This window comes from Typopeltis vanoorti, chromosome 14 (genome assembly GCF_054136105.1).
Source record: "Typopeltis vanoorti isolate ZY-2024b chromosome 14, IOZ_Tvanoo_1.0, whole genome shotgun sequence".
Lineage (NCBI taxonomy): Eukaryota > Metazoa > Arthropoda > Arachnida > Uropygi > Thelyphonidae > Typopeltis > Typopeltis vanoorti.
In genome coordinates, this window is record NC_143562.1 from 36,076,176 (window position 1) to 36,091,096 (window position 14,921).

At 35.4% G+C, this 14,921-nt stretch overlaps 1 protein-coding gene across 4 annotated transcripts in view; it reads right to left on the minus strand.

The window, feature by feature from the left end:
• LOC150099367 (U3 small nucleolar RNA-associated protein 14 homolog A) overlaps positions 1–14,921 on the minus strand; it is a 247,894-nt gene that overhangs the window by 120,928 nt on the left and 112,045 nt on the right. The gene's annotated exons all lie outside the window — the stretch shown is intronic.

A 14,921-nucleotide genomic window follows, 5' to 3' on the forward strand; every position in this document is an offset into this window, starting at 1 on the left:
TTTAATTTTTTTTTCTATACATATTTATACATACACACAGATAAAAACACTGAGATGTTCAAGAATGCTAAATTTCATAATCATTATGCATATCATAATTAATCTATCCTCCAGCCATAACTTTTGCCTTAATCTTTCCCTCTTTTATCTTTACGGTGTTAAGGGTTTCTATTCCTTATAATCGCAACCATTATACACGGATAAGGTGGTTGACCCTATGCTTCCCGGTGTATCCTATGTCTGTAGAGGTGTTGAGTTCTCAAGGCCGGTTCGCCTACTTGTGGGATGAAAAACTACAGATAAACTGGGGAGAAAAACCTTGCAGTCCACACCCAAGACCGGCTAACTTGCCTATGTCTGAGAAAGATCCCAAGCTCCTCACGTCAGCAATGGGAATTGAACCCAGGACACTCCTTTCCCAGGCATATGGTTGCGAAGCGCATAGCCACTCGGCTAACTGCATGGACCTCCAGCCATAACAACTATCTAATTTTTAAAGTTGCAATAAGAATCACCATGTCTATAATCTGTTTGATGAAAGCCATTCCATATATGTTCAACCTCAACAGTAAATAAACTGAATGCTATATATTTGTTTTCTCACTCTTTTCTCTTTTCATTCAGCTCTCTAGCAGGGCGTGCTTCAGCAAATAATGTCTTATATATGTCCTGAACCAATTAAAAAACTTCAATTTAATCTCCTCTCTATCTAGTGTCAGATGAAGTCACCAGATTATAATCCCTCTACACTTAAAATCAATCAACTTTAAATACCTCCAGTTTTCTTGACATTCATTAGAAATCTTAGCGAGTAAAGCTATGAGCCATTAAAAGTTTCTTTGAATTATGCCCGCAGCATTCTAAACTTACCTATTACAAACTTTTAATTAACAATTACATAAATGCTGGTTGTTCCTTATATTTATCATACTTTTTAACTCATTTATCATATTGATATTTTATCCATAATTTTTTTTTACAGCATGTTTCTTCATGTGATTATTCATCTTGTGGACCCAGGATTACAACATTTACTCCTAAAGATGAACATTTTGCATTAGTGTCTCTTCCAATAAATAATGTCTCCTACTTAATTCTCCGGTCTGGTCTCTCTTACTTAGTTCTCTTTTCTTTGAATACCCTCAAAGTTTACCTGCTTTGAAATTACACTCCCAATGGTTCCTAATTATTATTTCTTTAACTTCAATCTTGCGTTAGTAAGAATGGGTGTCCTATAACCCCAAAGATTTTAAATTGACTAATTTTTTAACAACGCGTGGCAGCGAGTCATGCTTCAGTATAGCTTCCCCTCCCATAATCCACTACTCGATGTCATACATGACAGGCTGTTGCACACAAGCAAGTTTAGTGTGCAGAGGTGTAAAGTGTGCTGGGGTCCAGCAGACCCCACCTTACCAAAAGTGTGACTATATTTACTTCCAAGACGTAAGTTGTTTTCAAGTATATTCTACTAAAATATTATTGTTACTGCTGTGTCTTCTATATTTTTACATACCAACTATAAGAAAATATAATCATCATCAAATTCCTGATATATACCCTCTAGGGGTATTCACCTATATCTTGGTCTTTCTCTGGGTCTTTTCCTGCTTGGCAGAGAACACCATCATCATCAAATTCCTGCCATGTACCCACAAGGGGTATAGAGGATATGATAGTACTACATGAAAAATTTACATCATTACTAACTTCCTATCTACAATTATCTTCCAAATCAATCTGTTACTTGTCAAGACTCCAACATCATCAAATCTTATATTTCTATCATCTAAGGCACTTTGTACCGTATCAATCCACCTATATTTTGGTCTTCAACTGGGTCATTTTCCTTCCAATCTGGCAGAGAACACGTTTTGCTAATCTTTCCTCCTCCATTCTGTTTAAGTGACCATACCACCTGAGATTAGCTCTGCTAACATTCCTGGATGCTGACGTCAAGTTCTTTCCTAATATCCTTTTTTAACATGATATTGCCATTGATTACATCTGTATACACACCTCTAATCTTTCTTCTCAGGATTTTCATATCTGCGGTCTCTAGTCTTTGTTCAAGTGTTTTACTTCTGACCCAGCTCTCAGATCCATAAGTTAAAACTGGTTTGAACACTGTCTTGTATACAGCTAATTTAGTGTTCCGACTAATTTCTCTCTTATTCCAGATGAATTTATTCAATCGACTTCATACCATACTAGCTTTGTTGATTCTGTTGTCTATTTCCATATTTAATTTACCATCTTCACTAAACATCGTGCCTAAGTAGCTGAAATGTTTTACTTGTTCCACAGGTTCTCCGTTCACAATGCAGTTCACATTTTACGATTCAGCCTATTTTCATTGTCTTTGTCTTTTTATTGCTGACCTTCATACCATATCTATTACAACAGTTATTAAATTTAGTCAGGGAATCTTGCAGAGTTGTAGCAGATTTATTTAGAAGTATAACATTGTCTGCATAAAGCAAAGTGCTGACATTAACATCTCCAATTTTGATATCAGGTTTAATACCACTTTCCTTCATAATATGATCCATATAGATAATGAATAACCGAAGGGATAATGTACATTTAACATTAAACCATCTTTCTGTACCTCCTTCAATCTTAACTGCTGATTTACAACTCAAACTTATATCAAGCTGATTATTGCTTGATATAGTTCACCCACCGTTTGTAGATCTCTCCTTGGCGTTTTGCCAAGAATAGTCGATTCATGCTGAAGGATGTACGAATTGGTCGCCAACATGCAAAATCACGTGCTTTCTTGTCTGTCACTGTACTAGATTGATTTTTGTTGTCGTTTTTTTGCATTATTTTTTTCTTATTAATTTGTATGATGGATTCAGTACAGTCAACAAGTTCTGTTGTTAAACGTTTCAGTAGCTCTTGCAAAAGAATATTGAATAATGTGCTGACATTCTGCAATAAAGAATCGTCTCCTTGTTCCCCTTCCTCAAGTCATAAAACGTGCAATTGCGGACGTATCGGGGTCAACTGTTAAAAGAATTCGTATGGAATCAAAAGGTCAAGGGAAGCCAAAATTTAAATCCCCTAAAGAAAACCATCGAAAACGTAGCTTTGAATGATTTTGATGTAGACGTTATAAGAACTATTCACAAATTTTAGTTGGTCGAGAAAAGAGTGCCAACTGTTCTGAAATTGATTCCTGTGCTTAAAGAAAAAATTAATTTTCCTTGGAAAAGAGAAACTTTAAGGAAAATACTTCATGAAATCAGATTTTGTTTTAAAAAGTCCCGGAATAAAAGGAAACTTATCATGTAGCGAAGTGACATTGTTTTATCTAGAACGCAGTATTTGAGAGCAATAAGACGTTTCAGGGAGGAAAAAAAAACGATTGTGTAATCTAGATGAAATTTGGATTGATAGTAATTTTAATTATATGGAAAATGTTGGCAGTCTAAAGAAGAATGTGGAGTGCTACAAACCGGAAATGCCTCGCGGCGCATAATAACTTTGTGTGCGGGTGGAGAAATAGGTTTTTTACCGAATTCAAACTTATTATACAAAGCTAATTACCATAGGCAAATGAATTCTACCATCTTTGAAAAGTGGACAGAAGAAAAACTGATTCCAATCCTTCCTAAAAATGCTGTTGTTATTATTGATAACGCTTCATATCACTCTATTCGATCAAACAAAGTTCCAAATTGGTCTAATAAGAAGCAAGTTCTTATGGATTGGCTCTCTGCAAATAACATTTCTCATTCCCCAGATATGTGAAAAATTGAATTGCTTAATTTGGTCAAAAGAAACTCGCCCACAACTAAACTATTTAAATTCGACACGATGCTCAAAGAGCATGGATTTCTAGCTTTGAGGCTACCACCATATCATTGCGATATTAATACTATTGAGTATGTTTGGGCAGATCTTTTGACATGTCGAAACTTTTTAAGCTTTCAGAACAGGCGAATGAAAGTATTACAGTTCAAAACTGGGGAAAATATTGCTTTCATGTCACCTCATAGGAAAATATTGGGACAGAGACGGAATTATCGAAGAATTATGCGAATCTTTGGTGATCAGTTTAAGCGAAAGTGATGGCGATTCGGACACCGATTCAGATGACTATGAAGATTAAAAGGATTTGATAATGGTATTTTTTTCCAACCTTTTTTTGCATGGGTTTGTTAAAAGGAGTCGCAACAAGTCATAAATAATTAATCGGTTCAGGACATTAAAGTGTCTCAGTTCTCTCAACTGTAAGTTTAGAATATCTAAGTTCATTTGAAAAAATTTGTTTTTCTGTATAATTATTTTTATTTTATAGATAACTTTCTTAAAAATAAACTTAGTTAAATTTTTGTTTTATGCTATACCTTTTTTAATTTTGTTAATACGTACATTTTTCCAACTGTTATACAAGCAAAATAGTTACACTTTAAAAACTACAATGTTCGTAAAAGAAAAGCTAAATTTTCCAACTTGTAATAAACAAACACATCCCAGAAGACAGATTGATTACCCTATTATCGGAATGGATTCTCCTTTATCTGACATGCGCAGAAGTGTCAAGGAACCTCTAATCAGTGGGCGAACTATATAACATTACATTGACACCATATAACTGTAGCATATTGAATAGCTTCTCTCTCTTGGCACCTTGTCGTATGCCTTTTCCAGATCGACAAAACTTAAATACAGATGTTTGTTATATTCCCATGATTTCTCGACTATTTGTCATAAAGTGAAGATCTGATCCTGACAGCCTCTATTTAAGCTGAATCCCGCTTGTTCTTCACCAAGCTTTTCTTCCACAATTCTTCTCAACCGTTTCTCAAGTATACTTGCATAAATCTTATTAGAAACACTCAGTAGGGAAATACCTCTGTAATTCTCACACTCCGTTTTATTACCCTTTTTATATATGGGTACTATGAGAGCTCTACTCAAATCATCGGGAATTCGTCCCTCTGTCCACGTCTACTGAACTATGCAGCCACCGTAAGACTTTTATACCACCATACTTAAGCATTTCTGGTCGAATATCATCTACTCCTGCTGCTTTTCCACATTTCAAGCCTTTGATGGCTTTTCCTACTTCAAATATGGATATGTATTCCTGAATGTATGCCTGCTGAGTGTTTTTTTTTATCACTGTGCTGTCATCACTGCTTGTTTCATTTGGCAAATTTTCAAAGTAATTACTCCATACTTCAAGGATATCTTTTTCTCCTGTTTTCATGTCACCTTTATCATCTCTAACTCCTTTTACAGCACTCTTCCCTCTATTCCTAAGCTTCTTCAACAACCTCCAGAATATTTTGCTACCTTCTTGATATTTATTTTCTATGTTCTTGCCAAAGTCCTCCAATGAGTTTTGTTTAGCTAGTTTTATACAGTATTTAACTTTCTTACATTTGTCTCTGTATTCTCTAAGAGCACAAGCTGACTTATTTGCCATGAACTTTTGATATGCTTTCTTTTTTTCCTTCACTGCCCCTTTAACTTTCCACCATGGAGTTCTGATTTTTCTATCCTTGCAGACAACCTCACCACATGCCTCTCTGGCTGAATCAATCAGGGTTTTCTTAGGCTTGCCACTGAATCTCCAAGGTTTGGTTCCTGTTCTCAAACTCTTTCATTTTCTTTCCAATAATCTTTGTGTATTTTAGTCTACAGTTCACATCTTTGAGCTGCTCAACTTTTATTCACTTTAAAACTTTCTCACAGATTATTCTTTTCAATATGGAATTCAATTTTATCCTGCTCAAGACTAAATAGTGATCACTTTCAATTTCAAATCCTCTGTACACTCTCGTGTCCTGCCCCAGGGAGAAAACATCACTATCCACAATAACATAGTCAATGAGACTTTTCTTATTCCTTTATTCTTCTTTCCATGTGAATTTGTACACATTTTTATGTTGGAACATGGTGTTAGTAATAACCAGTTCATGTCCTGAGCAGAAATCGAACAGTATTTAACATCATTATTAGCTTTGCTCTTTTCTCCAAATTTTCCTAAAATTTTTTTTTATGTCTGACAATCACTTCCTACTCTGCTATTTAGATCCCACAACAAGGACCAACTTTTCCTTTTTCATTGTGTCAGTAGCTTTCTGTGGCACCATAGGCACAAATAAGTCTCATTGTTCAGTTTCCCATTCTGATATTTGCCCATATCACTCTACTTGAGACTGCCTGCCATTCAAGAAGATTAGCTTCATATTTAGTGTTGAATACTATGGCTACTCCTTCTTTTCCTTGATTGTCATTGTCTGAATATAACATTTTGTATTTATTGCTCAAAAAGATCTCGCCAGTTTTTGTCTTTTTTGCTTCAGTCACCCCTATTATGTCGATCTGGTACTTATCTAATTCCTCAGCTAGCTCCATGTGTTTGCCATTCAGGCTTCTTATGTTGATAGTATCTTCAACTCTGGTGATATTGAGTTGGGGCGTGTTTTAGGGTTTGAGAACACTTGTTTTGCTAATCTTTCCTCTCCCATTCTGTTTAAGTGACCATACCACCTGAGATTAGCTCTGCTGATGCATTCCTGGATGCTGACAATATCTTCATGTTTAATATGATTTTGCCATTGATGCCATCTGTTCACACTCCTAATCTTTCTCACAACTCTCGTATCTACAGTCTCTAGTCTGTGGTCAAATGTTTTACTTCTGACTCAGCTTTCAGATCCATAAGTTGAAATTGGCTTGAATACTGTCTTGTGTACAGCTAATTTAGTGTTTTGGCTAATTTCTCTCTTATTCCATATAAATTTATTCAGTTGACTCCCTACCATACCAGCTTTGTTGATTCTCTTGTCTATTTCCATATTTATTACTATCTTCACTAAAAAGCATGCCTAAGTAGCTGAAATGTTTTACTTGTTCTATAGGTTCTCTATTTGCAATATCTATTTGATATTTTCAATGTTTCTGCCTATTTTCATTGTCTTTGTCTTTTTGTTTTCATAAATATTTAGAGGGTATTTTGAGAATAATATCTTTTTTTTACCAGACGAGTTACGAGCAGGAAGAACAGAGGTTATGTCAACTTACAGATGACGCTTTGACAGATCAGGAGCCATTTAGCAGAGATGATGATAGTGAAATCGATTTAGAATTAGTCAGTAACCATGAGTCTGATAGAGAACAAGACTGTGAGGAAGAATCTTAAACAATACGTAATCTGATACTGATTAAAAAGATATGGATTTCTATAATACACTACATTATTTGGGTCGGTCTGTGGGATCCCACCTTACCACTTTTGTTACATTTTCTCACCTCTTCAGTGCTGGGTTAATAATCCTTCCCAAGTCAAATCATCATTATGACAGAGGGGGTCTGAAATAATTAGCAGTCTATCACTAATTCCTGATATTATAATTTCTATTGAGAATGAATACCTATATACAGGACCAGCGCCTAGTATTTTTCTTGTGTGTGCAATTAATGTTCAGCGTCTTTCCAAAAAAGTTTTTTTTGAATAAAGTGTGAAGAAAACAAACAGGAAATGAAAAACAAATGAAAACTGCTTTACAGGTATAATGTTACCTAAGGATTAGTGCCACTTATACAAATCATAAGTTCATTTATGATACATCAAAAAAATAAAGAACTATTTTAAGTATATGTTCGTAAATTTTAATAAAAAATTACAATGATATAATTGAGTCCACGATACAATTCCAGAATTTATTTGTTCATTTCTGGGAAGATCTGAAGGGGCTCGAAAGGAAGACGATGTACATTCATAATTATATGTACCATTCTGTACCATTCGTGTTCATTTAAATTCTTATCTCATATTTTTTGACATCATTTAGGCACCTTTTCTTCTGCATGCCTGTGTATATTGCACACTCCGCACACACCACCAGCCAAGCCTGCCTATATACAAAACCTATAAACATGTTTTTATTACATTTACCAGACTCCTCTAGAAATTATTCACTTTAACCAGTTAAAGTGATTAATTCTAATTATTCACTTTAACTGGTTATTATTAATAATAACCGGTAATTATTAATAATAACCGGATATATCACTTTAACCATAACATATATAAATCAAACACCTGTTTTGCTAACCTTTCCTCACCCATTCTGTTTAGGTGACCATATCACCTTAAATTAGCCCTGCTCACCCATTCTTAAATGCAAAATATGTGAAGTTTCTTAATATCTTCATTTTTAATGATTCTCCCACTGATGCCATCTGTTCAGAGAACTCTCGTTTATGTCTCATATCTTTGACGTTTATTTCTAACCAAACTCTCACATCCATAACTTAAAACTAGTTTGAGCACTGTCTTAAATACTGTCGTATGTATTAGTGTTTTAGCTAATTTCTCTTATTCCATATAAATTTATTCAGCTGGCTCTGCACCATACCAACTTTGCTTACTCTATTGTCTATTTTAGATTTAACTTGCTCTATAAAATCTCTCTACAGATTTTACTTTTTCTATAGGCTCTCCATTGAGAATGCAGCTGAAGTTCTCTATGTTCCTGCAAATTTTCATAGTTTTGGTCTTTGAATTGCTGATTTTCATACCAAATTTGTTACAACTGTCATTCAATTTAGTTAGAGATTCCTGGAGACTTTCACTGGATGTGTTTAGGAGTATATCATCTACGTAAAGCAAAAAGCTAAGTTTGATATCTGCAATTATATCATAAGGTCTAATGGCACTTTCCTTTGTAGTTAAAGTTTAAAGCTAAGTTTGATATTTGCAATTATATCATAAGGTCTAATGGCACTTTCCTTCAGAATGTGATCCATATAGACTATTTGTCATAAGAAAGTGAAAAATTTGATTCTGACAACCTCTATTTGGCCTGAATCCAGCTTGTTCTTCTCCCAGTTTCTCAGTCATTTTTCATGTATGCTTGCATAAATATTATCTGGAACACTTAGTAGAGAAATTCCTCTGTAATTCCCACATTCAGCTTTATTCTTTTTTTTTTATAGATGGTGGAACTATGAAAGCTCTAACCAGGCCTTTTGAATTAAGCAGTGTAGCAACTGCAAAACTTTTGTACCCTACATATTTGAGCATTTCTGGTCGAATATAATTTTCTACCTGAAGTATTGATATGTATTCTTGTTTGCACTTCTCTTGAAAATTTTCTACTACGATTCTGTTACCGTTTGTTTCATTTAAGTCCTTCAAAATAATTGCTCCAGACATCTAACATATCCTTATCTTCAGTTTTCATGTCACCTTTATCATCTTTGATTCTTTTACAATTAAGTAACTTTCATTTTAAGTATGGGGAATGAGGAACTGGACAATGAGACTTATGGTCCCACAAAAGGTAGAAGTGGAGGAATTTTTTGAGGCTTTAGAGAAAGCAACTGACACAATGAAAAAGAGAAAAGTTAGTCCTTGTTGGGGATCTAAATAGAAGAGTAGGAAATGATTGTCAGACATACAAAAATATTTTGGGAAAATCTGGAGAAAAGAGCAAAGCTAATAATAATTGCAAATACCTGTTGGATTTCTGCTCAGGACATGGACTGGTTATTACTAACACCATGTTCCAACATAAAAATGTGCACAAATTCACATGGAGAGAAGAGGCAAGGAATAAGAAAAGTCTTAGTGACTATGTTATTGTTGATAGTGATGTTTTCTCCCTGGTGCAGGACACCAGAGTGTACAGAGGATTTGAAATTGGAAGTGATCGCTATTTAGTCTTGAGCAGGATAAAATTGAATTCCATATTGAAAAGAATGACGTGTAAGAAAGTTTTAAAGCGAATAAAAGTTGAGCAGCTCTCAGATGCGAACTGTAGACTAAAATACTCAAAGATTATTGAAGAAAACATGAAAGAATTTGAGAACAGGAATTAAACCTTGGAGATTCAGTGGCAAGCCTAAGAAAACCCAGATTGATATAGCCAGAGAGGCATTGTCTGAAAGGATAGAAAAATCAGAACTCCATGGTGGACACAGGAAGTTAAAGAGGCAGTGAAGGAAAAGAAGAAAGCATATCAAATGTTCCTGGCAAATAAATCAGCTTGTGCTCTTAGAGAATACAGAGACAAATGTAACACTGCATAAAACTAGCTAAACAAAAGTCATGGGAAGACTTTCGAAGAACATAGAAAATAAATATCAAGAAGGTGGCAAGATATTCTAGAGGTTGTTGAAGAAGCTCAGAAAGGGAGGAAAGAGTGTTGTAAAAGGAATTAGAGATGATAAAGGTGACATGAAAACTGGAGAAAAAGATATCCTTGAGGTATGGAGTTATTACTTTGAAAAATTGCTAAATGAAACAAGCAGTGATAGCAAAATGATAAAAAAACACTCAGCACGCATACATTCAGGAATACATATCTCAAATATACAGACTACTTATAATGCTTCATAATTTATCATACTGCTGTCTCAAAGGAATTCAATGTATTATCAATCTGTTAATCTCCTTGATAAGCCTCTGAGAACATTATAATTACCATTATGTATTTGAATTTCTTAAAGTTTATCATTAAGTCAAGACTCATATTGCCACAATATGAGGCTTAATTTCTCCAATTATAATCTAAACTAAATCAGTGTATTCTTTAAGCGTTTCTTATTCTTACGTGAAACCTCCAGGAAGTCCAAAGACTTATTGAGGGAGGGCACCTACTCTATAGCTCTCTATAACTCCACAACTCAATCCACTAACCACAATAAACCACAACTACACCAATGCCATCTACCCCCCCCCACCACCACCACTAGCATTTTGACAGACAATCACAAACATCCATGCCAATGGCAGGATTTGAACCTGCAGTCTTTTGGCTGGAGAGCGGATATGCTAACCACTCAGCCAACCAAGTGGGCATATGAACACAATACCATTTCAAAGCAGAATTTAGTGTTCATTAATATACAGAAATCTTAAAAACAGATTCAAAACAAAATCCAACAATCTTGCAGAAGCTACTGTTTGGCCTTCCTAACAAACTTATTCTTATATTAAAAAGGCCATAGGATTTTTATTGAAAAAACTTAAAAACTGAGCGACCAAGCGCAGAGGACGCCTGCGTCCTCTGCGCTTGGTCGCTCGAAGTCCAACTTAAGTTGAAGTCTAGTCACCGACTGGAGGAACTTTTTCTAAGCCTTTCTTCGACCGATTCCCAAGTTAGTCGATCTCTGGCATGGGCAAGCGGGTTTTTCCTTCTGGAAACTCTGATTTTTTATCCCGTAAATTCAAGAAAATCGACCGTAGTATCCACATTATTTCAGATAGTAACATATCTTGTTAGGGTTAGGTACCAAGAGATGGCAGCACTTGTTTGCCAGCCTCTTCAACGGTGGCTGCCTATAATTAGTGATAGACATGGGCCAGCTATCTCTGATTGGCTACTGATGGAGATTGAACTGCCCACTCAGCCTCAAAAAGCTAGATAGGGTATGAAGGCCTCGCCTACTTCCTATAAGGGAATAAAAGGCGTTAGCTGATTTTTAAAAAAAAATTTTTTTTTGAATTATTTAATTAAGTACATATAAATTTATACAAGGGCTTTTCGATAAGTCAGTGCAAAGTCTGAGAAGTAGCACCACCAGTATGTATTGAGGTTATTTTTAGTTGCTGGGAACTGTTGGAGGATCACACACTAAGTTTCAGTCAGATAGATCTATTGTAAAATAAGTTTTGATTAAAGAATTTTCGCTAATTATTTTACAATTAAATTGTCTAGAATAATAAAATATAAGAATGTACTAAGTAGTTGCAATAATAAAAGAATTGTAAAGCTGTATATGCTGTTAAAAGTGCACCTGCACTACATATTACTAAGAACTTAAAAAGACATGAGTCGGATTAGCTCCGAGCGCCACAAAGATCGTAAGGTCAAACGGCCTGCAATGATGTAGGTTCATTCATTGCTCGTGGCTAATCCTGGAATGTTCCAAATTGAGAACAAAGAACTGTGATTTGAATAAAAGGGCAATACAGCATGTGGTTCGAGGCTTTTTTCGACCTATGGCTGACCTTTCCTGCAGCACCTATGAGGGCTCCTTCCAGAGTAGAAGGATGGTTGTTTTTCCCGCTGCCTGATGTAATTTTGCCGCCCGCTCACTCTAGGCTGCGGATAGCCATGGCAGAACTTCAGTGCATAATTCGAAGGAAGACTATTGAGGAATTGACCTGATAGATGTGTCCATGTGTATCATTAAGGAATCGAACTTTCCTCTCAGGAAATTGGTAACAGTTAAGCGCTCGTTTTGTTTTGCAGTATGTGATACGATTGTGTCTAGAAATTGTAAATAGAAAGAAAGAGACTAATTGTTAACTGGCAGCTATATGTGAACTGAATGTCTTGTTTTTTTGAAGAACTTGTTTTGTTAATGTTATCTGATTCTCAGGATGCTTGATACAATATCTGAATTAGCCTTAATTAAGAAGTAAATGTAATGGAAGAGAATTAACTGTGTTAACATTCTTATAACAATTGTGTATGAGCTATATTTGTCCCATAGAGGATATTCTGTGATAAGTAAGATTGAGAAATTTTGCTAGTAAAAGTGTTATAATCTATGATGTTCAGATAGTGAGTTAATGTGTGATATATGGTGCATTTTGTTTAAGTTAGTATTTAATCATTCTTTCTATGCTTTGTATCATGTCTTTGAAGTCAAAATAAATATGTTTTGTTTTTACAATTGCCTGATTCTAATTCCTAAGCCAATGCACTATCCGAAAATAATTAACGAACCTGCAGGAGTAAGTTATAACAGCGAACCACGACTTGCAATTTTGGATATTTGTGTAGAAGTGTAAGGTTACATTTTGTCTTCTTCCTGCCCTGACTGTTAACATAAATTAGATCAATTAAGTGGTCAGAAAATTAAATAAATTTCTTAATTGATTTGTGTATGATTGCTCAGGGATTTCCACACCAGATAGATCTTAAAAACGAGGTCTATCTAGCAGCAGAAGGGGGGGGGGGGGGGCAAGAAGTAATACTAAGTAAGGAAGTAAAATAGATAGAATAATAGAATACACGGAATATACTGCACTATCACTCTGTGTTTGGCGTTCATTTGAATCGAACAAGTACCGTGATTCGTGAAAAATGGATGAAAAAGAATTTCGTGTTGTGAATTAAACATTACTTTTGGAAAGGCAAAACGGCTCAGGAAACCAAAGCTAAGCTTGATAAACATTATGGTGAGTCTGCACCTTTGATTAGAACGGTTTATAACTTTTGAAGTGACCATATGAGCACAAGTGACGCTGAATGTTTTGGATGCCCTGTTGAGGTCACTACTCCAGAAATTATTGAAAAAATTCATATGGTGATGGATGATAGAAGAGTGAAGGTGCGTGAAATTGCTAAGGCTGTGGGCATCTCAAATGACCATGTACATAATATTTTACATGAACACTTACATATGAGAAAACTATCTGCAAGGTGGGTGCCGCATTTCCTCACACTGGATCAAATGCATCAACATGTGAACTGTTGCAAGGAGAGCTTGAAGCTGTTTCAACAGAATCCAGCGGATTTTTGTGTCGTTTCGTAACAGTAGACGAAACATGGATTCATCACTACCAGCCTAAGACCAAGGAACAGTCAAAACAATGGGTTGCAAGTGGGGAATCTGCACCAAAGAAAGCGAAAACCGTTTCTTCAGCAGGAAAGGTTATGGCCACCGTCTTCTGGGATGCTCATGGCATAATCTTCATAGACTTCTTGGAAAAGGGCAAAACAATTACCAAAGTGTATTATGCGTCTTTGCTGGATCGTTTAAATAATGAAATAAAGGAAAAACGACCATACTTGGCAAAAAAGAAGATTCTTTTATACAGTGACAATGCACCTGCTCACTCTTCTGCAATTGTGACCGCAAAATTGTTCGATTTACACTACGAAGTCCTTTTGCATCCCCTCCTCCCACACACACTCTCCAGATTTGGCTCCCTCAGACTACTATCTGTTTCCAAACATGAAAAAATAGTTGGCAGGAAAGAGATTTTCATCAAACAATGAGGTGATTGCCGAAACAACTGCCTACTTTGAAGAGTTGGACAAATCATACTATATGGACGGGATCAAAAAACTCTAGCATCGTTGGACTAAGTGTATAAGACCTCAAAGAAGACTATGTTGAAAAATAAAAAATGTTTGTCCCAAAAAAATTATGTGTACTTAATTTTTGGACGGACTTATCGAACAACTCTCATATGCACTTAATGACATATATTTGAATCATAAGAATAAGATGACATTACTCATCATCAAATTCTTATATCTACTGAAGGTATTAAATTCATTAACACCAAACCTGATTTTAAAGATAAGGCAATCAGTTTTATGTCTATATCTGCTTTGTCTGTCAAATATGTTCACAGAGAAGTGTATCTGATTTGAAAAATGGAGTCTGTGATAGTGAAAGTCAACTGTATTTGCCATACATTGCTCAAGAATGATACCGAGTTGGAAAACTCGGTATCATTCTTGAATTTCACTATCACAAACTCCCAGGACCATAGTAATAGTTTGTTCTAGTGAATAGTTTGCAATACCGAATTTCTTTTAGCATGGCACTGTATGTATAGGTCTTTGGTCAGAACTTTTCAGTAGTGTTTCATATGGAGTGAGTTTGTTGTAGTGGTGTTTGCTATAGCAAGAGCCATATCTGATCTGAAACTGATCCTATCATTTATCTGTATTAAGGTAAGTACAGTGAAAAATATAACTACTGGTCTGATTAGGCAAGTGAACTACATCTGTGCTTTCCAACCTCTAGGCTTAAGAATTGAATCCCTCATGGACACAGATGTTTGTAAATCTTTAGGTGGTAGATGAACTTCATCACTAATTGTGCAACTACCATTCTTTTTAGTGAAGAGATATGGAAGAAAATGTTTCGCATTTGGCCCTTTAGAGAAATGTTTTGATCTCCTGCCAACATATTGTACTAAT